Source organism: Ascaphus truei, chromosome 3 (genome assembly GCF_040206685.1).
Source record: "Ascaphus truei isolate aAscTru1 chromosome 3, aAscTru1.hap1, whole genome shotgun sequence".
NCBI classification, from domain to species: domain Eukaryota; kingdom Metazoa; phylum Chordata; class Amphibia; order Anura; family Ascaphidae; genus Ascaphus; species Ascaphus truei.
Window position 1 is genome coordinate 117,347,647 of NC_134485.1, and position 23,815 is coordinate 117,371,461.

A 23,815-nucleotide genomic window follows, 5' to 3' on the forward strand; every position below is an offset into this window, starting at 1 on the left:
CACTCAGTAGAAAATAAAATGGAAAAAAATAAACATCCCAGCCAGGAATTGAACCCTGGTCCACTCTGCTACTGGCCTGGAGCATAACCACTGAGCTATAAGACTTTATGATGCTTTGTAGTGAAGAAAGGCAGAGAAACCTACTGACATTACAGTGTTCATAGCAGCTCGGCTATTCGCACTCAGTTAAGTTGAGTGCAAATAGCCGCACGGCTATTCGCACTCAGTAGAAAATAAAATGGAAAAAAATAAACACCCCAGCCAGGAATTGAACCCTGGTCCACTCTGCTAATGATCTGGAGAATAACCACTGAGCTATAAGACTTTATGATGTTTTTCTAGTGAATAAAGGCATAGAAACCTACTGACATTACAGTGTTCATAGCACGGCTATTCGCACTCAGTAGGAAATAAAATGGAAAAAAAAAAGACAGAACACTCTCCTATTGACATTCTATACTCCCTGCATCTGTAATCAGCGCGGCTTCAGGCTGAGTCCACCGTCAGCACTGTGACATGCGCCCGGCGGGGGGGGGTGGCGCATGCACAGCGTTAGTCCGAGATCTGCGGTCTGTGGGGAGAGAGAAAGTTTGTGACGGGAGGGAGTGTGGCGGTAGGTTTGCGGGGGCGTGGCCATGACGTCCCGCGGCTGGTTCGCCCTCATTGGCTGAACCGCCGGCGGGGGCGTGGCCACGGCTCCGTCACAAATGCCAATCTCAAACTCTCAAAGCCTGAGAGGGAGCGTGGCGTGCTGGCACACGAGCGCTGCGCCCTGCTCGGCCGTTCAATTTGTGGCTAGGTGCATGCTCATCTGGGGGCGCGACCACAACGGCACTGAGCTGGTTCGCCCTCATTAGGTGAACCGCTTACGAGACGCGCTTGGAGGCGGCAAATTCAATTTTGCTTGCTCTGCAAGCGTCTCAAGCCCCGATGCTCACCCTGGCCAGACACTTAAGGCCTCGGCCAGGGTTCCTGCTAGCGTGCGGAGGCGCGCTGAGGCTCAGGGAAAGCGGGTGCTTTCCCTGGCCTTAGACAGCGCGCCGTCCGGGGGTGCGTCGGGGGCGTGTCGGCGGGCGGGCCAGTGACGTCACGGAGCTGGTTCGCCCTCATTCGGCGAACCGCTCACGTGACCGGACCTGCGCGTCGGCAAGCGGGGAAATTTAAAATTTCCCTAAGACCTACGCTTCCACAAGCGCGCAGAAGCGTAGGCGAGCTCCTACTAAAGCCGCTCTCATTGCGGCTGTAGGGGCACAGTGCCGAGCGGAAGCGCGCCTCCGCCAGCAAGCATTAAACATGTTGTTTCACGTGGGACCTGCATCTCGAGACAGGTGCTTCATGGCCGGTGTCAACTGCTCTGACCCCCCCCCCCCATCGGGCCAGCATCAGCCCCACCCCCGCAGCACACTGGTGCGCGCATGAGCAGTGGCGTGATCCCTGCAGCGGGGCTGGCGGCAACTGCTGTGACCAGCCACCGGGCCCCCCGCTGCACCGCCACCCCTCACCCCGCATGACAGGGCTGTCCCGTCACCCCCCGCAGCCGCTAGACAACTCACGCAGCCGCGGGAAACCCCCGTACTGCCGCGCCCCCCCACCCGCAGCATTGTTCCCCCACCCCCAGTACCGCCACCACCACCCACAAGCACCCTCATGCCGCACCACCGCCCCCCTTGCTGGTAAGTCTGATTTTTGGGGGTGTTTAAAATAAATATTTTAAAAATAACCCACGGGGGTTTCCCGCGGCTGCGTGGGTTGTCTAGTGGCTGCGGGGCATTGACGGGACAGCCCTGTCATGCGGGGGGAGGGTGGCGGTGCAGAGGGGGGGGGTGGCGGTGCAGCGGGGGGCCCGGTGGCTGGTCACAGCAGTTGCCGCCAGCCTCGCTGCAGGCATCACGCCACTGCTCATGCGCGCACCACTGTGCTGCGGGGGTGGGGCTGATGCTGGCCCGATGGGGATGGGGGTCAGAGCAGTTGACACCGGCCATGAAGCACCTGTCTCGCAATGCACGCGAAACGGGGCTCCCTCTGATGCTGGCGTGCCGGAAGCTTAACCCAGACTACTTCCGGCGCTACCACCGGTAGACAACGCGATTTTTTTTGCAGTTATTTCTTATTTTTTTAAATTAATTAACAAGCGCCCGGCCGCGCGTGACTCACGGGGCCAGGGACGCCAGTACCCTTTCTCCCCCACTGTTGGCGGCCCTGATTAAGATCAATGGTGTACAGCACATATATCGTAACCCAGTTTATAATTGGTATACATCATTATGCATAAGGCCGCATCCATGTTTAGTGCTTGCGGGCGGAGGCGCGCTTCCGCTCGGCACTGAGCCCCTACAGCCGCAATGAGAGCGGCTTTAGTAGGGGCTCGCCTATGCTTCTGCGCGCTTGCGGAAGCGTAGGTCTTAGGGAAATTTTACATTTCCCCGCTTGCCGGCGCGCAGGTCCGGTCACGTGAGCGGTTCGCCGAATGAGGGCGAACCAGCTCCGTGACGTCACTGGCCCGCCCGCCGACACGCCCCCGACGCACCTCTGGACGGCGCGCTGTCTAAGGCCAGGGAAAGCACCCGCTTTCCCTGAGCCTCAGCGCGCCTCCGCACGCTAGCAGGAACCCTGGCCGAGGCCTTAAGTGTCTGGCCAGGGTGAGCATCGGGGCTTGTGAGCGTGCACCTAGCCACAAATTGCACGGCCGAGCAGGGCGCAGCGCTCGTGTGCCAGCACGCCACGCTCCCTCACAGGCTTTGAGAGTTTGAGATTGGCATTTGTGACGGAGGCGTGGCCATGCCCCCGCCGGCAGTTCAGCCAATGAGGGCGAACCAGCCGCGGGACGTCATGGCCACGCCCCGCAAACCTACCGCCACACCCCCTCCCATCACAAACTTTCTCTCTCCCCACAGACCGCAGATCGCGGACTAGCGCTGTGCATGCGCCACCCCCCCCCCCCCCCCCGCCGGGCGCGTGTCACAGTGCTGACGGTGGACTCAGCCTGAAGCCGCGCTGATTACAGATGCAGCGGGTATAGAATGTCAATAGGGGAGTGTTCTGTCTTTTTTTTTTCCATTTTATTTCCTACTGAGTGCGAATAGCTGTGCTGCTATGAACACTGTAATGTCAGTAGGTTTCTATGTCTTTATTCACTAGAAAAGCATCATAAAGTCTTATAGCTCAGTGGTTATGCTCCAGGCCATTAGCAGAGTGGACCAGGGTTTGATTCCTGGCTGGGGTGTTTATTTTTTCCATTTTATTTTCTACTGAGTGCGAATAGCCGTGTGGCTATTTGCACTCAACTGTGAATATCCACTGCCCCTTAAAAGCCTGCCCCGTTGCTGCATCTCACAGCGCCTCCAATTTTAGCGCTGCTTCGCCCCCCCCCCCCCCTTCCCCTCTGGGAAACAATGCTCTGGCTACAGGTCTGTGTGGTGCTAAATACCTGTGAGTGTCCAGGAGAGATGATCGTCCGTGATGGTATGGGGTAACAGGACAGGCTTTTAGTGATCCTCTGAGTCTCAGTTTTGTGTTATCAGTGCCTCCAGTCGCAGTAGCCATCCAGGGTTCCTGGAGACTGTCCACGACAGATATCTCTCATACTCCTACCCAATAGACTGTTACTTAGGCAGGAGTATATAAAAATGGATCTTTATTCAGGCAGCCACATCAGGATGTCATTACAGCGTATGCCTTGTAGTTTAGTATGGATCTCAGATCTCTGGAGGGTGCTGGCCTTCTGATAATCTTGAGGCCTGGAGCTCTATTCAGACTGCAGGCATGTCTCTACCCCAGGAGGGGCAGAGCTGAACTCCTCTCTCTTCCCCGGCTGGGAAGCACTCTCTCTATAATTTGGAGTGCTTCCTCCCTAATTCAGAAAGGGGAGGGCACAAGGTCTGCACCATGATGGGCTGCACACAGACCCAGTGTCACCTCCACTCATGCCACTCTGGGAGGCTGCATGGGGGGGTTAAACCCCACAGGGTAGCCTGTCACTTTCTGTAGCTATCAGAACTTAGTCAGTCTGACCCGCCATGGCTATAATAGCAACGAACCCCCCTTAAAGCAAAGTGGGCCCCTTCTCCCCTGTCTGCTGAAAAAAGTGGCTCCTACTTATAGGGATATTTGGGATGAAGGAGCGGCTCAGTGAGTAAAGACACTGACTCTGGCACTGAGTTTGAAGTACTGTACTGTGTCTGCAAAAATGTCTGTGTAAAACGCTACGTAAAACAAGCAGCGCTATACAAGAACACTATTATTATTATTATTATAGCGCATACCCACTTAGGAACATTGTGGCTTGATCAACAACATCCACCATTCAGTAAACAATTGATAAATTCCATTCATTCCATGGTATACTATGTGTATGTCCACAACAAACACAACCCACATGCAAATCAATGCATTGCATTAATGTTAGTACTGTAAATACCCCCCATGGGCCCCTTTAATAGATAACCCCAAATTTGGCATACTTATTTTACAGTCTTATTGATTGATGGCTATGGCAATACGATGAATCACAGCAATGGAGTTTCATTGCTTTTACACAGGGATTTTATATGGATAATATACAATGTCTGATTTTAAAATCAATTTGTTTAAACCATTGCAACAAATGACCTGGCTTGTTTTATATCAAGGATTATCCTTCATGATACTTTTGAAAGTCATACCAAAACCGAAATATTGACACGATGAAGCAGAGTGATTGATGTCAGTAAGGTTTCTTTTTTGAACACCGAAGAGTTAAATTCTCCAAGCTTAAAACACGTAAACCACTAATCCACTTCCGCTCTGTTGCCGTTGAATGCATGGAGACCACATCGGCATTTTAAATCAAGCCAGCATTGTATTTACTTATTTACGTAATCTGACAATCCAAAAAGAAGAAACGGATGCAAACATTCACGATCCCCTGGCCTGGAGACGCTGCGTCTTTAAGTCAATCCTTGACTGATGGAGGCAGGTTGTTCTCTCTCTGTAAAATGAGAATTCAAGCACATGACTGTTACTGATTCCTCCCCATGACATCATTGCTTCCCCCAGCCTTAGTTACCACCTACTGTAAGAAAAGATGCTGTGCAAATCTATGGGTCTGGCTTAAGTAATGTTGCATTGCAGGTAAGTGGAGCTTTTTCACATTTTGAGTATGAACGCAGTCCAGGATTGAAAAGGCACATTTGATAGTGGTATAACGTTGTATTATTTCTTGAAGCAGCGAGCGTGCAAGTGGTTCCAGCTGACATCTCTGCAGAAACACTGACATATGCAGCCTCGGAGCAGAAGGCCCATTGTCCAACTGCAGATAAAAGGCCTTTGTTATCGAATGGCAAATTGTATACATAATGATTGGCAAAGATACAGTAATTGGAATTCAGAAAATATTCATTGTGAATGTTGAAAATAAGTAGTTGCCCGTATCAGCCAGAAATAGAAATGTCACTGTAATGGGGAAAAACAATTAGATTTTGAATACATGCTAAATATTAGTGGTAAGAGATATGTAATGCCAGAAGTTGACATTGAATTAAAAATTAAATTGGAAAAGGCCAGTAACTACTGCAAAGTAATACTCATAGCCAGAATCTCTACATTTTCGGAGCAAGTGAAGCATTTCCTTATCTATAGGTTATGCAAAGGGATTGTATTGCGCAAAAAATAAGTATCATCTCGAACAGAAATGACAGGAAGGTATTAAATGTGAGTCATTTAGAAGATAACCCTCTCATTGTTATTCTATGTGTCTAAAATGTAAACAACTATTTTATATAGTGCTTTTTTCCCCCAATTGAACTCTAAAGTGCTTCACACTACAGCGGGCGGTACATAGCACTATAAGTAACATTTTACAGGCACAATCCCTGTCTTGTAAAACTTGCAATCTACACATATTTGGTGCCTGACACATAGACAGATAAGTAACGTATAAAAGTTCATACCGAGCTGACACTGGGGATTTGAACCAGGCCCCACGGCTTCATTCGTCAATATCATGGTGGTTCAAAGCTATTGCCTTTACTCACTGAGTCACTTGGTCCTGAGAGTGACTGGTGCTTCTAATTTTGTTTAAGTTTTGCTCTGTTGGATGAGATACTGAGTGGTTAACGCAGCCCCAGCTGGGATATTGCGGGATTCGGTGTAGGAATATGTTGTACGGTGTTCGGTGCAATAATATGTGATGCGAGGTTTGGTGCAGGAATATGTGGTGCAGGGTTCGGTGCAGGAATAAGTGGTGCAGGGCCTCTTACCTTCTACTTCATCATCTCCTCTTGCAGGGTCCTCACCATGGAGCCACAATGTCAAATGGGATGTCATGTTGTCATGGAAACACAATGCCATTCAATGTGGTGTCCCATTGTCATGGCAACGTGATGCCATTGGACGTCCCAGAACCATGATGAGGGACCCTGCATGAGGAGATGGCGAAGGAAAATTTAAGAAAGTTACAGATTCCACACACTATCCTCCAGCAATCCGTATAATTGTTGTGGGGAACACCGTGGGGCCTCTGAACCCCGGGGCTCGGTGCAGCCAGCCCTGGGTTAACGCTTTGATTGCTGGAGGGGTTGCAGGGCGATGACGTGATCACTCCGTCACCAGGAGCGGATTTACAATAAGGGAGAGTAGTCTAAAGCGGCATTTTGTTTGGGGAGAAAATGTGTGTCTGCGAGTCTTATCATTTCCGGAGCAGGCCCCCTCCTTTAGCAGAGAATGTGTAAATCTGTCCTGCGCTTCAGTGTGCAGAGTGGCAGTCTGAAATCGTGTCAGACACTGAGACAGCGCATGAGGGAGCTCCGCTTAGCCACAGAATTGACCGGTGCAGGGGGCTGTTGTTAACTTACCTCACCTGCATCTCCGGTCTGGGGCCTGCTCACCTCGGCTGCTTCTGCGTGCCACCGTCTGGAAAGGTACTGGAAACAATGGAGGATTCGGGCGCAACTGCGCATGTCTGACTCAGAGAGGCTGCTGGGATCTTCAAAAAACTTTATTCGTGGAACACACAAGGGCTAATGCGGTGCTAGCCCTTGTGTGTTCCACGAATAAAGTTTTTTGAAGATCCCAGCAGCCTCTCTGAGTCAGACATGCGCAGTTGCGCCCGAATCCTCCATTGTTTCCCCTCCTTTAGCATCATGGCAACCAAACGTCACATGATGACATATTGCCATGACAACGCAATGTCAAATGCCGCTGTTGGAGAAGAGGGCTGCCCTCCACCTTATGGGTTACAAAAACGTAAGTCCGCCACTGATGACTGAACAGCAGAGGAGTCATCCACCTTCCATCCACCATCAGTTCGGATTGCGGAGCGCAGGACGCAATCTCTCCTAAGCAAATAAGCGTTTATTTTTTTTATGTAGCTACTATGTCATGTGGCACCATAACCCATAGTAGCTACGTCCTAGGTTCTAGGAGTGATTGGCCCTTTACACTGTGATAGTGCAGGCAGCACTCTTAAGCCTCTTTTATTTATAATGCTATTGTAATCAGTGTCATTTTTTAACCAATTATCAGCCAGTTTAGAGCAACCAATGATCTTAAAAAAAGTAAAAGAACAATTAGTAGAGCAATTCACTAATTTCCAAACTTGAAAATACTGTAATTTATGCTATATAATACAGTCATTCATCCTGGTTTGAAGTTTTCTTTCTGTCCAACGGGTATGTTCCTCAAACAAACATCCATGCTTTGATAAATGTGTATGCTTCATGTCTATGTTTAGAATATGTATGGTATTTTATTTTTGGGGTCCCTCGGGTGGTTCCCATGGGTGTCTGGGTCCCTCGGTTAGATTAAATTGTTTTGAATTGTGATGGCTTGAAAAAAAAAATTTCAGATTGTTTTGCGTTTTTATTTTTTGATGTATTTTGTTGGCTACTGGTTTAAATTGGTGTTGTCTAGTGGTTGTATTAATTAATTGTTGTGTTGGTTAGTGCTTTTAGCTATTACATGTATTTTGTGGCAAGTGGTGTGATTTATTTAATTGATTTGTTAGTGGTTTTATTTATTTAATTGATTGGTTATTGGTTTTATTTAGGTAATTGATTGGTTGGCTAGTGCTTGTAATTTGTGTTTTGGGGGGTTTAGGTGCTTGTTGTATAGGTTTTATTCTTCTGTATTTTGGACATTCATGCTTTGGTATTAGAGTGACCATTGACTGCTATAGTAGCTTATCATAACCATATTATATGGGTATGATTTACTACTATGGTAATCAGTGGATATAGTTGGTCCGGGGTGGGTGGTTAGGCATCCTGGGTGGGTAGCGGGGGAGGGTGGGTTAACCCCTTAATTACTATAGCGGTTATTTACCACTAAGATGATTAAGAGGCCTGTAGGTCATTAGATTGTATTTTTTATGTATTGTTGCTGACATCGGAGGACATAGCCCTGCAGTATGCTGATGAGGATGACCTTCACATTGGCAGGGGTAAGTAGAACGGATTTTATTTACTTTTTTTATGCTGGCTGCCTAATGCTGTGTTTAATAATGGCCAATTAATCTATTACCCATATCTGGATAATAGTTATTTTGCACATTACTGTACTGTGTGTTTGGGGGGTGGGGGGAGTTGTATTTATTGAAATGTAGGCCATGTTTATTTTTTACAGGAATGGTACCGCAGGCCAGCGGGGACCCACGGGACCACCCGAGGACCCATGGATGCCCTCGTTGACCACCCAAGCATCCCCGGACGCCCAGAGGGACCACCTGAAGACCCACGGACACCTGTGGGGAGGACCCGGGGACCGGACACGGGGAGCATCCGAGGGCCCCGAGACACCAGTGGGAACCACCCGAGAGCCCCCAGACTCCCATGGGAACCACCTGAGGGCCCCCAGACACCCGTGGGATGACCCGGGGGCCACCCGTGGACTGCGTTGGGACCCACGGACACCCACAGGGACCACCTGGAGTCCCATGGACACTCGCAGGGACCACCAGAGGGCCCCCAGACACCCGTGGAAACCCCCCAGGGTGCGCTGTGGGGCCCACGGACATCCGCGAGGACCACCCAGGGACCCCCGTTGGCCTGGGGTATTAATCCTGTGTATAAAAAAAAATAATGGTTTTATGTGGGGGTACAGGGGGTGGGTTGTGTATTGGTGCTAACTACATATTTTAATTTAAATGTTATGATTAGTGTAGATGAGCAGGGGTCTCCGGAGCAGAACCGCATTGATTTTAGGGGACCCCCTGTTCCGGATATACAGGCCCCGTTATGGGGTGCTGGTATCTCCTATGCATGCCCGCGTCACATGATCGGGACATTTCCATGCATAGGAGACACTGGCACTCCATAACGGGGCCTGTATCTCGGGAAGCAGGGGTCCCTGGACCTGAAATCAACGTGGCTCTGCCCTGGAGACACCCTGTTCATGTACACTAGTGATAAAATGTAAATTAAAAATGTAGAGAGTTGCGCCGGGAGAGACGTCTCTCTCGCTATCTGCAGCAGAATCATCTCGCCAGGTGAGCCCTTTTCAAAGGGCCGATCATCTCGTCGCCGACTACTCGCCATTTTAGCAAATGTTGCTATCACAGGTATTTGGGCCTTTCTGCATACCATGATAGCAACGCTGCCAAAAATGGTGACTTAAAAATCGTGGCGATTTTTTTTATCGGAGTTTAGGCCTCGGTCCCGCTGCGCTCGTTGGCGCGGGCGGCGGGTCGCGAGTTCCCCACCAGCAGGGGAATCCTCGCGAGCCGGTCCCGGTCCCCCCTGGCTGCACAGAGCACTACACGCTGTAGCGCGTCAGCCGCTGGAGACACCAGAGAATGGTGTTTCCTAGCGTTGACGCGTGACGTGTGTGGCTGTGAGCCAATGGGGAGGGGAGGCTTCGGGAGGAGGAGAGGCTTCGGGGAGCGGGGAGGAGTGTGGAGTGAAAGCAGGTGAGTGCCTGTCTCTGTGTGTGTGTCTGAGTGCGTGCCTGTCTGTGTGTGTATGTGTCTGAGTGCGTGAGTGCCTGTCTGTGTGTGTGTGTGCCCGAGTGCCTGCCTCTGTCTGTGTGTGTGTGTGCCCGAGTGCCTGCCTCTGTCTGTGTGTGTGTGTGTGTATGAGTGCGTGAGTGCCTGCCTGTGTGTGTGTGTGCACGTGTATGAATGAGTGCCTGCCTGTGTGTGCGCGCGTGTGTGTGTATGAGTGCGTGAGTGCCTGTGTGTGTGTGTGTGTGTGCACGTGTATGAATGAGTGCCTGCGTGTGTGTGTTTAAACTTACCTTCCAGCTCCAGCCCGAGTCCGTGGAGGGAGGGGGGGGGGAGAGTAGCGGGTCCCTCCGCTCAAGCCACGCCCCCCCTCCCTGTCAAACCGCCCACCTCCCGCCCACCTCCCGATCAAACCTCCCACCTCCCGCCCACCTCCCGCTACGGCTCCCGCTCCCTACAGACCGCAGATCGCGGTCTGTGTATCTCAGCGCACCGCCTGTCAGCAGCGCAGGTGCGCTGACCCTGGGAGCGGGGCCTTAGCCTTACTGCATGAGGCCCTATAACTTTCTAATAACAGAGTTTGTGTTACTCATATTACATATTACATATTACATAAAAATGTTTTGTTTATAATTTTTAGGGTATTTTGACTGCATTGCAGGATAGCAGCATACAGTACATATCCTTTTAACTAAATTCTATAATATTCTGCACATAACCAGATTTGCTTTGAACATCTAACGTTCCATTATAGAAACAATCCTCGCCTTGTGCCCTCCTTTTTAAAAAATGTGTTTACTTATAGTAAGACGGAAGGGAGTGGTCCGCTGAACCACTTTAATTTCAGATTCGGAAAATGCCTGGTTCCCGTGATACTTACAAGAAAAGATGCTGCCGGTTACTTTCGGGTATTTAAATCCCCGCGGGAGATTTAAACAGCATTTTGTTTACTCGTGAAGGGACGCTACCAGCGGTAACTTCCCCGGTAAGTATCTCTGGAATTAGGGTGGACCCAGAGTTTTAAATAATGTGGTTAACCCCCTGCTACTCACCCATGTCAACAAAAGGAGAGGGGTATAAAAGTAACTGCAGGGGGTCTCAGATCCGCATTAGTTTAATCTCCGGGACCCCCTGCTTCCAGAGATACTTACCTCCGTAGCGTGCCGGTATCTCTGGCAAGTTTAAATATCCCGTTATGCGGGCCAGTAGGAAGTTGCCGCACCAGATAACGTCACAGCTTCCTATTGGCCCGCGTAATGCGGGACATTTAAACGCCGCCATCATGTTAGGCACAACATTTCTCTGACTGCAGAGATACAGGCACCCCCTACGGAGGTAAGTATCTCTTGAAGCAGGGGGGCCCTGGAGCTGAAATTAACACACTTCAGCTCCGAAGACCCCCTGCTTCAATCCTGTAATAAAAAATTATAAAAGTGAAACCCGTAGTGCTGCTTTAAACTAAGCAGAAATCCGGTGCAGAATGACTCAGCAGTTGAATTGCTATTGTGAAGCTTTTCAATAATTTTCTATTCCAACTACAGCAGACATATTGAGTTACCTAAACAATCATATACAGACTTCTACAATCAGATTGGATGGTAATCTTGTTCTGAGTACAATATATTATACTGACATTACAGCTAGGTACATTTATACCAGCACTATACAGGCATACCCCGCATTAACGTACGCAATGGGCCCAGAGCATGTACAGTATGTAAAGCGAAAATGTACTTAAAGTGAAGCACTACCTTTTCCCCACTTATTGATGCATGTACTGTACTGCGATTGTCATATACGTGCATAACTGATGTAAATAACGCATGTGTAACAGGCTCTATAGTCTCCCTGCTTGCACACAGCTTCGGTACAGGTAGGGAGCCGGTATTGCTGATCAGGACGTCCTGACAGGCGCATGCGCGAGCTGCCGTTTGCCTATTGGGCGATATGTTCTTACTCGCGAGTGTACTTAAAGTGAGTATCCTTAAACCGGGGTATGCCTGCAGTCATGCAGCTAATCATGCTTGGAGAGACAATTTCTACCTCCCTGAAAGCGAGCATTTGGTAGTGTTGAAAATGAATGGTCTCTTTATTATCAAGATCCAGAAATGTCTTGGAGAAAATGGGACTTGAACCCTTTGAGTACCAGAGGAGCCACATCACTGATGACAGAACAGTAGGGGAGGAGTTATCCTCCTTGCCTTCCTCATCAGTGTAGATTGCGTCAGCGCATAATGCGATCTCCTCTGGCAAAACGAGCATGATTATTTTTTGACGTAGCTACTATGTCATGGGGACCCTGGAGTGCCAGACCCCAAGATGTAGTAGCTATGTCTCACGACAATAAAAGGGTTAAAGGTGCGGTCCCATTTAGGACTAAAGCAAATTAATATCAGTGAAAGGTGTAATGGAGTAAGTATTTACTAAGTAATGCTACTCCGGACACCTTCCAGTGCAGGTGAACAAATACTCCAAATGTTTAATTAGACCATTAACTTTGCTGCTATGCTAATTCTTTTCTAGCAGTGATCAGGATAAGTTCCACTCCTCCTTCCTTGACAGCGTAGTTCAGTACAATTTTGGAAATTTATTTTAATCGAAATACTAACTTTAATAAATTATGATTTGACTTTTTACTCCAGAATCTGAATTAATTTCACAATTTCATTAAAAATTACTTATAAATGTAAAATCTAAACAACATAATTGATACTTTATATTGTAATATACTGTGTATGTGTATATATATATATATATATATATTTCATTATCATCATCATCTTGAGCCCTTGTCGATCCACTGCTGGATGAAGGCCTCCCCGATGATCTTTCAGTACTGCGGTTATAAGCTTCTTCTCCATGTTGCTCCATCCAATTTTCTGATTTCATCCTTCCATCATACTTTTGTTCGTCGTTTTGGTCTTTTAATTTCCCTTGCAACCCTATCAAGCAGCATCTTAGTCCAACGCTGATAATTTCTTCTTGCAATATGTCCAACCCACTGCCATTTTAATTTCTTCCCCCCTGTGATGATGTAACAGACTTTTCGTTGGTTTTAAACCCATTCATTCTTTTTCCTGTCTCTTTGGTTAATACCCAACATGCATGCTTCTGAATGATGTTCAGATTTATGATCCAAGTTTCACATCCATACGTGAGCACAGGCAGAATAAGCTGGTTGAAAACATTCTTCTTGAAGCACAGTGGAAGTTCCCTTGAAATATTGTCTTGTTTCTTCCAAATGCCCTCCATCCCATCTTCATTCTCCTATTGATTTCATTCAACAGATTTACATTGATTGTTTTTTGCCATTCAAGGTAAACATACCTTCGACTTTCTTTCCTAACAAAATATTAATGTTTAGATTTTCCAATATGAAACCCCTATCTTTTAAAACCGCAATACCCCCAGTAGCCTAAATTAGTTTAACTCCTATAATGTTACTATTTCACACTCTGAGCATCTCCTGCTCTTTTTTGTGTGTGTATAGCCCTGGCTGGTCCAGACTATCTTTCTGCCTTCCTGTCATGTAAGTTCTGATAGCTACAGGCAGTGACAGGCTATCTTGTGGGTTTACCCCTCCTCATGCTGCCTCTCTGAGTGACAGGGGTGGAGGTGAATGGGTGTCTGTATACAACCAATCCTGGTGTAGACCCTGTGCCCCCCCCCCCTCTGAGCCTTAGGGAGGAAGTGTTCCAAATTGTTTCAGTCCAGCTCTGCCCCTCGTGGAGTAGAGGAATGGAGCTCTGAGTCTCTCCCGGCTGAGAGAGTCTAGCACAGCCCCTCCTGGAGCAGAGATGCTTCACCAGGGACCCTGGGCACCCATTTGAGTTAAGGAAGGGGGGAGCCTCTCCCTGATGCGACACCAGGGAGGGGGCTAACCTGGACCCTTACCAAAAGAAGGACTATGTTGGGGCGTATTCTGAGGGCATGTTATCAGGGAGCGTGGATACCTTTCATCAGCAAATACAGAGACAGTTGGGGCGTACCCTGAGGTCTTGATACCAGGGAGCGTGAACCCTTCAAGCTATCTAAAAGAAAATACTAGGGCCAGGGCCCTTTCAGTTGTTGCTGGGGACCCTGGGTACCTCAGAAATGTGCTTATGGGGGCACACCCTGTGGGAAATTGTCCAGGGAGCGTGGACACCTCATCTTATTCACCGTAGGCATGGGCCCCTTTCAGTTGGTGCTTGGGGACCCTGTGTACCCAAGTCAGTATGGACTGTTCTTCAATTAAAAATGTGAGGAACAGGCCCCTGAGGCATCACCAGGGACCAGGTGTACCTTTTGTTCTATGGACTGTTCTGTGTGCTCTAAAATGGAGTCTACCGCATGTTCCACATTCTCAAAATGGCGTTCCCACTGAAACCACGGGACCGCATGGGCTTGCAAAGCAAGTTACAAGCTATTCGGAGGCAAAAGCTAACCCGGACCATCACGCAACAGGTCACTCCTTAATCTGCTCTGCCCTACTCTTTATTCCACCTAGGGGAGTGACAACATCCAAGAACCAATAGGAGACCTCCTCTGCCATGGGGGGAGTCCACCACACCCTGCCTTACTTCAGTTCCACAGAGCTGAGCTAGAGGAAAGAGTTGCCTTAACTGTTGCTTATTATTCTACCTCATCAAGCAAAAATGTCGGAGTTGGAGCTGACCAACTACTACCTGCCAGGGGGCTGGCTACCTGGTAGTTACTATCAATGGGCAACACCAACTGTGATGTGTGTCCCCCTACTGGCGGCTCCAAGAAGGTGACACCAGCACCACTGTGTGGTGCCAGCACTGCGGGACCCTGTACAAGCGGCCTGCCAGCCCTGTGCCAACTCATGCTGTGTTCCAGCCAATAGACTGGGCCTCCACACCCGCTGGTGCAGCCCCTGCGGTCTTTCCTATGCCCGTCTACGATTGGGCCCGCCTGCTGCTCGGTGCGGCCCCTGCATAGTTCTACCCTGCCACAGATATTGTGGGCCTGTGTGTGACGATAGGGGGGTTAACCAGGCCACTAATAAAGGCATTATACCCAGCTGGTTAACCCTAAATCGTGTTGGGACAGAAGGGGTTAACTGTATGTTCACTACACTGACATATTTTCCCCTACACCGTCTTTATTGGCCCCATTTTGCAGCTCAGTCCATAGCTGCAGTGATATAAATGTATGTAAAATGTGCCAATTGTATTTGCGACACAAGGGGGAGCTGCTAGCGCTAAACCAAGCGCTGAATGAAAAAGCGTGCCTATGAATGGGTGGCCGCTTTGAAGTATAGGGATCACTTTCTAAGCCCTAGACCTCTCAACCGCAAGGTTAATTGGATAAGTGGTTTGCAGTTTAGCTGAAGTGCTTTTCTGTCAAAATGTATCAGTCGTCTTGTTAGCCCCTTAACTTGAAGGGGAAGAGTATATTGGCGTGCGAACTAGGTTAAACCGCAGACCACATCACAACCCCATCCAATGAAGTAGCTAACTTGCTCTAGGAGTGAGCTATCACTCTAATTTTTGGAATGCAGCTAAGTAAAAAGAAACCATAAACATACATCTAAGGTTTATAATTATGGCATAATAAACTGTATTGTCTTCGTGTTTTAAAATGTACAGGCAGGAACATTTTCCTGCCAGTCCGGTAACAAATCCTTTTACATGTAAATATGTTAAGGGTGAATGAGCTGAGGAATGTCTCATCTCCGTACTTCCAAGGCACCATGCAGAGTTGGTGCCTCAGTGTCTACGAGAAGTCGAGTTGAAAAGACTCAGAGACCCTAGGTGTTAAGACGGCCAGGAAATTGGGAAGTACCAGGAACCGGTCCAACATATGGGATGTTCAGACATTGGGTCCAGATCCCAGACAGGTAAGGGGCTGGCCCCTGTATGCTAAGGAGCTCAGGTGTGAGATTCGCACATGCTCCTTGCCAACCGGGACGCAACTTCTGCCCTCTTTGCAAGGTACTGGCAAGTCGGGGATAGGTGGGTGAAATGTTCCAATGGGAGGGATTGGTGGTGCATGTTAGGTATAGGACCCTTAACCCTATAAAGATGCCTGCTGCCCAATCCCTGGCAGATTCATCTAAGATTTTACCAAGTTCCAGCATCAGCAGTTCTGGAGTGTGAGGTGTTAACCAACATTGTAACGAAGATTTGCACCCTCATCTGGAATTCGTTAGAGCTAAGGGTTCCCGAACGAACCCTTTAAGGACTGAACGAACTTTGTCCCTTAGGCGGAGATATAGGGGGGCCAACTTGTGTCCCTAGCCGGGAACTGTTACACGGATCAATTTGCGCACCCACTCGCATGCGTAAAGGGGTGTACAGAGACTTTGTTTAATTCCAAGGATATTTGATTTAGTTTCTGGGTGCTGCTGGATGAATGATAGTACTTCCCACAGTAATGTGGAAGGAGTTAGTAGGGCCAGGTTTGGGAGGAAGTATGAGGTGATCTGTTTTTGCCATGTTAAGTTTAAGTTGGCGGAGGGCCATCCAGGATGATATCGCAGAGAGACATTCAGAAACTTTGGTCTGTACAGCAGGTGTATGGTCAGGGTTGAAAAGTAAATGTGTGTGTCATCAGCACCCCCTCCTGTCTCCCCCCCTCTCATTCTCCCTCACCTTCCCTCTCTCCCTTTCATCCTCAAGCTGTCTCTCTCTTAACTGCTCTCACTTCACCAGCTCATGCTCAAACTCCTCCATATATAGGCTGTAACGCACGGCTAATGCCACCCTGAAGCAGGAAATAATTTGCGGTATTTAAGTCATGAAACGATAATGCCAATCATCAGTGTTTCATCACTCCCATTCGTACCTCCTTTTCTGTAGTTAATATTGTGAGTCCGGTAATTTTAACACTTTCATATCACTCTTATGTGGCAAGGTCTCCCGTCTGGGCTTCCCCTCTGCTCCCCCTTACCTCCGTTGTGGCTGTGGTTGGTGCAGGGTGCCACCGGAGGTTACAGATAGACCGTCGTAGACAGGGAGGTGCAGGGAGGTTGTGGCAGCGGTGACCATGTTGTTGGTAGTCGCGTATGCGCATTAATTCTCACCCATGAGCAGTGGCACCTGAACTTGCGGCGTCCATCTTAGATAGCGCAGTAGGATCCATAACGGCGGCCATTACAGGGAAAGGCCCCGCGCAGGGACTACATGTCCCATGAGCCATAAGGGGCTGGTACCATGTGGCCCATAGCACTCATTCTCCTGCCAGAAGACAGATACATTTGGCGTGCGCAGACCTCGCACTTCAGTCGGCGTTGGGACAAGGAGAGGGTACGGTGTGTGTGCATGGTGTCTGTGGCCCCTGCACTAGGCCAGAGACCCCCATAGGCCCCGACTCCCCTGTAAAGTTTGTGCCTGCTGCAGGTACAGGCCCTTAGACAGGGACACTGCCCCATTATCTCATTAGTGTCAGGGACGCAACAAAGGATGCCGCGCAGCAGATGCGGCCTGTGGTCTGGGACCAGACCAACAACGCATACAGAGACTGTTAAGGTGGGACCCTCCAGCTGGATACCACCCCGCTTGAGGTGGACTCATTGCTGATGATGACGGCGTTGACCAGACTGCTCCTTGTCTTCAGTCGGTGCTACCGGGTGCTGGAGCACGCGGGAAGTATCTCTACATCTCCAATTGCACCAACAATAACACTTTAGTTGTGGGCAGCGCTGTCACACATATTGGGTGGGTTGACTTCTGTGGACACTGGGTGGTTAGGTGCCCATGGGCACCTCAGTACTTTGGGGATATCCCATCAGGGTGTGGACGCTGATTTGGAGGGCACTGTGGAGTTACGGCCATGCATGGCCTAGTTGGTGTGGGTGTTATATTGTTATCCCTATCATCATATGCAAAAGGTTCCTGAAAGCAAGTGATGAAAGAGTGTGTATGTGTATCAGTGTGAATAAAAATGAATGGAGAGCCCACAGTATATACAGTGCTTTACAAAAGGTGTGTGTGGAGTGGATATAGGCCATGTCTGTACATACTGTGCTATATGTATGCACACACAGCTGTCTCTCACACATATGCTCCTTGTTTTTCCATCCCTATATACCAATAGGGACCACATAGTATCCACACACACTTTTAGTTGTGCTACTAACTCTCACATTTCCACACCCACCCACACCATTTATATCCACTCCCACTCCACATACACCTTTTGTAAAGCACTGTATATACTGTGGGCTCTCCATTCATTTTTATTCACACTGATACACATACACACTCTTTCATCACTTGCTTTCAGGAACCTTTTGACACCTCCAGCCATAAAACACATCCACACCGGGGGAAGGACCAGCACAGATAACATTCCAATAGACACTGTTTATAGTATAGCTTTTGCTTGCTTCATTCATTGTAACATCGCCGGAAGAAGAGATCAGTGTATCTCGAAAGCTCGCACAAATAAAAGCATTTCGTTAGCCACAGAACGGTATCATCTATTTATTTTTTGATTATATATATATATATATATATATATATATATATATATATATATTGTGACAAACGGCTTACTCCGGGGCTCCGCCGTCTGTCCGGGACTGTTAGAACACGGTCTTTTAGGGTAGGTTAAATGATGAGACGTCACGTACTGTTCCTTTAAACAGGCTATGCCTGGTTTATTCAGTCCCAGGCACTGAGACTGCCACAGTTTAAACAGAAAACAAAGCCAAACAAAAAGCTGCTCGTCTGAGCGATAACTTAAACTTAGATGTCCCTGACTCAGAGTTGGAAGTGGCTTGTCCACTTCCACCAACAAAATAATTACCTTTGCAGTCTTTAGACAAACTAACAGAATGAATGAAGCGATTTGGGAAAGAGGCTTTCTCACCCCTCTGCAGTTCAGCAGCCTTCCAGGCTCTTGGGCGGGCCCAGAGGAAACAGGAAACAGGTCTTATATACCTGAACTCTAATCAGCATGACAGGTGACAGAAAACAGGCAGCAGACAAACTGTGGAATGGAGTGCCTGTACCACGAGGCTGCCCTGTTCAGCTTAGACAGGACAGAAACTGTTCAGTATCCTGGGAGCCCTGTATATGGAGTTTATTACCAACCCCTGGTTTCTGTCACATATCCTCCCCCCCAGCTCAGACCTCGAGGGGTGAGCGACCATGGATATTAGGGAGTGCATCCTTGACAACCCGTCGGCATTGCCATGTTTGTGCCCCGACCTGTGTTCCACAGAAAATTTAAAGGGCTGTAGGCTTAGGAACCACCTGGTCACCCTAGCGTTCTTCTCCCTATTTTGACACATCCAGGTAAGGGGTGCATGATCTGTGACCAATCGGAACTTTCTCCCCAACAGATAATACTTGAGTGTCTCTACAGCCCACTTTATTGCGAGACACTCTTTCTCGACTATGGAGTAATTTTTCTCCTGGGGATTTAGTTTCCTACTTAAATAAAGGATGGGGTGTTCCTCCCCTTGAGACTCCTGGGAGAGTACCGCCCCCAGCCCTACCTCAGATGCGTCGGTTTGGACTACGAACTCTTTGGAGAAGTCAGGTGTGACCAACACTGGTTGGGCACAGAGAGCTTCTTTCAGGCTTCTAAAGGCCTGTTCGGCTTCGGGGGACCACTTTACCATTAGCGGTCCTCTTGCTTTTGTGAGGTCGGTTAGTGGGGTTGCCTTAGTTGCAAAATTGGGAATAAACCTCCTATAGTAGCCAATTAACCCCAAAAAGGTCCTTACTTGTTTTTTTGTGACTGGCCTTGGCCAATTTTGTATCGCCTCTACTTTGAGTGTTTGTGGTTTGAGTAACCCTCTACCAATAGAATACCCCAGATACTTGGCCTCCTCCAGACCAATAGTGCATTTAGCGGGGTTAGCAGTTAGTCCAGCAGACCGAACTGCGTCGAGCACAGCTTGGACCTTTGGAAGGTGGGACTGCCAATCTTCACTATGGATTACCACATCATCCAGGTAGGCGGCAGCGTACCGAACATGTGGTTTTAAAATTTTATCCATCATTCTTTGGAATGTGGCGGGAGCTCCATGTAAGCCAAAAGGCAGCACCTTATATTGAAAGAGGCCGTCTGGGGTTGAGAAGGCTGTTTTTTCTTTTGCCCTTTCTGTGAGGGGAACCTGCCAGTACCCTTTTGTTAGGTCTAGGGTTGTGAGATATCGGGCTTTGCCCAGTCTCTCTACAAGTTCATCCACCCTGGGCATAGGATAAGTATCAAATTTTGACACCGCGTTTAGTTTCCGGTAGTCATTACAAAACCTTGTTGTACCGTCTGGCTTTGGGACTAAAACTATAGGGCTGTTCCACCCACTTTGGGATTCCTCAATTACGCCTAGTTTTAGCATTTTTTTAACCTCTAAACTTATAGCCTCTCTCTTGGCCTCTGGGATTCGGTACGGTTTAAGGTTAACTCGGACCCCCGGTTCAGAGACTATGTCATGTTTAATTACGTTAGTTTTACCTGGCTGTGTAGAGAAGATTTCTTTGTTCCTTCTCACTAAACTCTGGACCTCTCGTTTCTGATGCACGGACAGTGTTTCAGCTATGCTAACCTCTGGGTCAGTTTCTTGATTCTCTGACGGACCTGGGGGTACTAGGGTTAACAAGACCTCTCTATCTTTCCAGGGCTTGAGTAGGTTTATATGGTAAATTTGCTCAGGTTTCCTCCTACCTGGCTGCCTTACCCTATAATTTACTTCTCCCACTCTTTCCAAGACCTCATATGGCCCATGCCATTTAGCAAGGAATTTACTCTCCACGGTGGGAACCAGAACTAGTACCCTATCACCTGGAAAAAAAATTCTGACCCTAGCACCCTTATTATACGTATTCCTTTGTGCTTCTTGAGCTTTCTCCATGTGTTCCCTCACTATGGGTAGGACTGCAGCAATGCGGTCCTGCATTTGGGCAACATGCTCTATTACACTTCTGTAAGGGGTAACCTCGTGTTCCCAAGTTTCTTTGGCTATATCCAGTAAGCCCCTTGGATGTCGGCCATACAATAGTTCAAACGGGGAGAAGCCTGTGGATGACTGGGGAACTTCCCTAATGGCAAATAACAGGTATGGTAACAAACAGTCCCAGTTTTTCCCATCCTTATCGACCGCCCGGCGTAACATGCTCTTTAAGGTTTTATTGAACCTTTCCACTAAACCATCTGTTTGTGGATGATAGACTGAGGTTCTGAGATGCTTGATTTTTAGGAGTTTACATAGCTCTTTTGTTACTTGGGACATAAATGGTGTTCCCTGGTCAGATAAGATCTCTTTAGGAATTCCGACCCGGGAAAACAGAAGTACTAACTCTTTTGCTATGTTTTTAGCAGAGGTGCTACGTAGGGGAACTGCCTCCGGATATCGGGTAGCATAATCTAATATTACCAATATATGCTGATGTCCCCTAGCAGACTTTATTAGGGGTCCTACTAGATCCATAGCAATCCGGTCAAATGGTACCTCTATTATGGGAAGGGGTACCAATGGGCTGCGGTATGCTTTGAACGGGGCGGTGATCTGACATTCTGGGCATGAGGAACAATAGTTTGTAATTTCTGCCAGAACCCCAGGCCAATAAAAGCTTCGGAGAACCTTTTCTTTTGTCTTTTCCACCCCTAGGTGTCCCCCCAATGGATGACTATGTGCGAGGTGTAATACTACGTTACGGAATGTCCGTGGTACCAACAATTGTTTAGTTGTAACTGATTTTCTTTTATCAACCCGATATACTAGGTCGTTCTCTACCTCGAAGTAGGGGTAAGCAAGTGACCTATCTGGTTGGCCATGAGTACTATTCTGGTCCCGTATATTTCCCCTTGCTACCTCTAATGTGGGGTCCTCCCACTGGGCCTTCTTAAAACTCCCAGGACTGACCTCTAGGTCAGCGAGGGTCTTATCCTGTACTGGGGTGGTAAGTGCCTGATCAATATCTTGATTTGGGGTATTCCCTACCAAAGTAGTGATGGGGAAGGGAATTTCACAGCACTCCTCCTTTTCCCCTTTCTTATTTGGGCCCTCGTCAACCTCCATTTCTGAAAAAGGGAAAGGATTTGTTTCTTCTAACACTTCGTTATGGTCTGCTATTGAACTCTGGGCGCTATTCTGAGCTGGGGACCACATTTTTAGAAAATGGGGAAAGTCGGTCCCTATTAACACATCATGTGCCAGTTTGGGTACAACACCCACCTTGAAATCTAAAGAACCAAATTCTGTTTCAAAAAAAACATCAACAGTGGAATATTCATGATTATCCCCATGTATACAACAAATTGCCACTCTTTGTGAACTGTTTACCTGTTTCTTCTTAATGGGCAATAGGTATTCGGACACTAGTGTGACCATACTCCCAGAGTCAAGAAGTGCCCGAACCCTCTTACCATTAACCTTTACAAATGCCCACAGATGGTTATTCAAGGGGTCCTCTGGGCTAGGGCCCATACATTGGGACAACAGCGAATAAGGTTCCACGCTGTTGCATTGCATGGGCTCATCATTTAGTGGGCAGATTTTTGCTGTGTGGCCCCTCTCATGACAATTTACACATTTAGGTACATAGTCTGTGTCCCACTTAGAGCCTTTTCCCGGCTCCCCATGTTGGCTATTGCCCTTAGTGTGCGAACCACTGTTGCTGGTGCTGCGTGAAGGTGGTCGCCGCTCTTCAGCTCCCCTTAACCCCGGTACCCTTTTACCGTCTCTGGAAGAGTCCTGGAACCTCGGGTAGTGGGGTTGCTCCACGACTGTGGGTTGCGGGTGCTCTCCTGCTGCATTGTACCTTTCTACGAGGGCCACAAGCTCATCCGCATTGTGGGGGTCACTCCGACTGACCCAATGGCGTAAGGCAGAGGGAAGTTTCCTCAAGAACTGGTCCATGACCAACCGTTCCACGATGTGGCTTGCTGAGTTGATCTCGGGTTGTAGCCACTTCCGGGCGAGGTGGATGAGGTCATACATCTGGCTTCGGGTGGCTTTATCCATCGTGAAGGACCATGCGTGAAACCTTTGGGCGCGAACAGCCGTGGTTACGCCGAGGCGGGCGAGGATCTCGAACTTCAATTTTGCATAGACGTTAGCTTCGGCTGGCTCTAGATCAAAGTAAGCCTTCTGGGGTTCGCCGCTTAGGAAGGGTGCGATTAGACCAGCCCACTCAGCTTCTGGCCATCCCTCTCTCTGTGCCGTGCGTTCAAACGTGAGAAGATAGGCTTCCACATCATCCGAGGGTCCCATCTTCTGAAGGTAGTGGCTTGCCCTGGTCATTTTCGGAACTGGGGCTGCCGCTGCCAGTGGAAGGTTACTGATAGTCTCCCTCAGGATCTCGAGTTCCTGCTGTAAGCCCTGAGCGAACCGCTGTTGCTCCTCTTTCAGCAAGCGGTTTGTCTCTTGCTGGTTTGCATTCGCCTGTTGCAGGGCTTCATTCGCGTCTCTCTGGACAGCGACATTGCGTACCAGCGCACTCACCACGTCTTCCATCTTGTTTGGAGAGAGAGAAAAAAAACCTTTTTTTTTTTTTTTTCTTTAAAGTTCTTTAACCCCCAGACCTTTTAGTGTTCTGCCCGCATTCTCCACCATATGTGACAAACGGCTTACTCCGGGGCTCCGCCGTCTGTCCGGGACTGTTAGAACACGGTCTTTTAGGGTAGGTTAAATGATGAGACGTCACGTACTGTTCCTTTAAACAGGCTATGCCTGGTTTATTCAGTCCCAGGCACTGAGACTGCCACAGTTTAAACAGAAAACAAAGCCAAACAAAAAGCTGCTCGTCTGAGCGATAACTTAAACTTAGATGTCCCTGACTCAGAGTTGGAAGTGGCTTGTCCACTTCCACCAACAAAATAAGTACCTTTGCAGTCTTTAGACAAACTAACAGAATGAATGAAGCGATTTGGGAAAGAGGCTTTCTCACCCCTCTGCAGTTCAGCAGCCTTCCAGGCTCTTGGGCGGGCCCAGAGGAAACA

The 23,815-nt window shown here is 48.5% G+C and overlaps 1 protein-coding gene across 2 annotated transcripts in view; it reads left to right on the plus strand.

The window, feature by feature from the left end:
* Positions 1 to 23,815, plus strand: part of CLCN4 (chloride voltage-gated channel 4) — an 85,657-nt gene that overhangs the window by 4,778 nt on the left and 57,064 nt on the right. The window contains exon 1 of one of the 2 annotated variants that reach the window (XM_075589402.1): positions 4,785 to 5,109. The exons of the other annotated variant lie outside the window; for it this stretch is intronic. The gene's annotated coding sequence lies outside the window, so the exon portion shown is untranslated. Of the gene's footprint in view, positions 1 to 4,784; positions 5,110 to 23,815 lie in introns of those variants that run through there. 2 annotated transcript variants of the gene reach the window in all.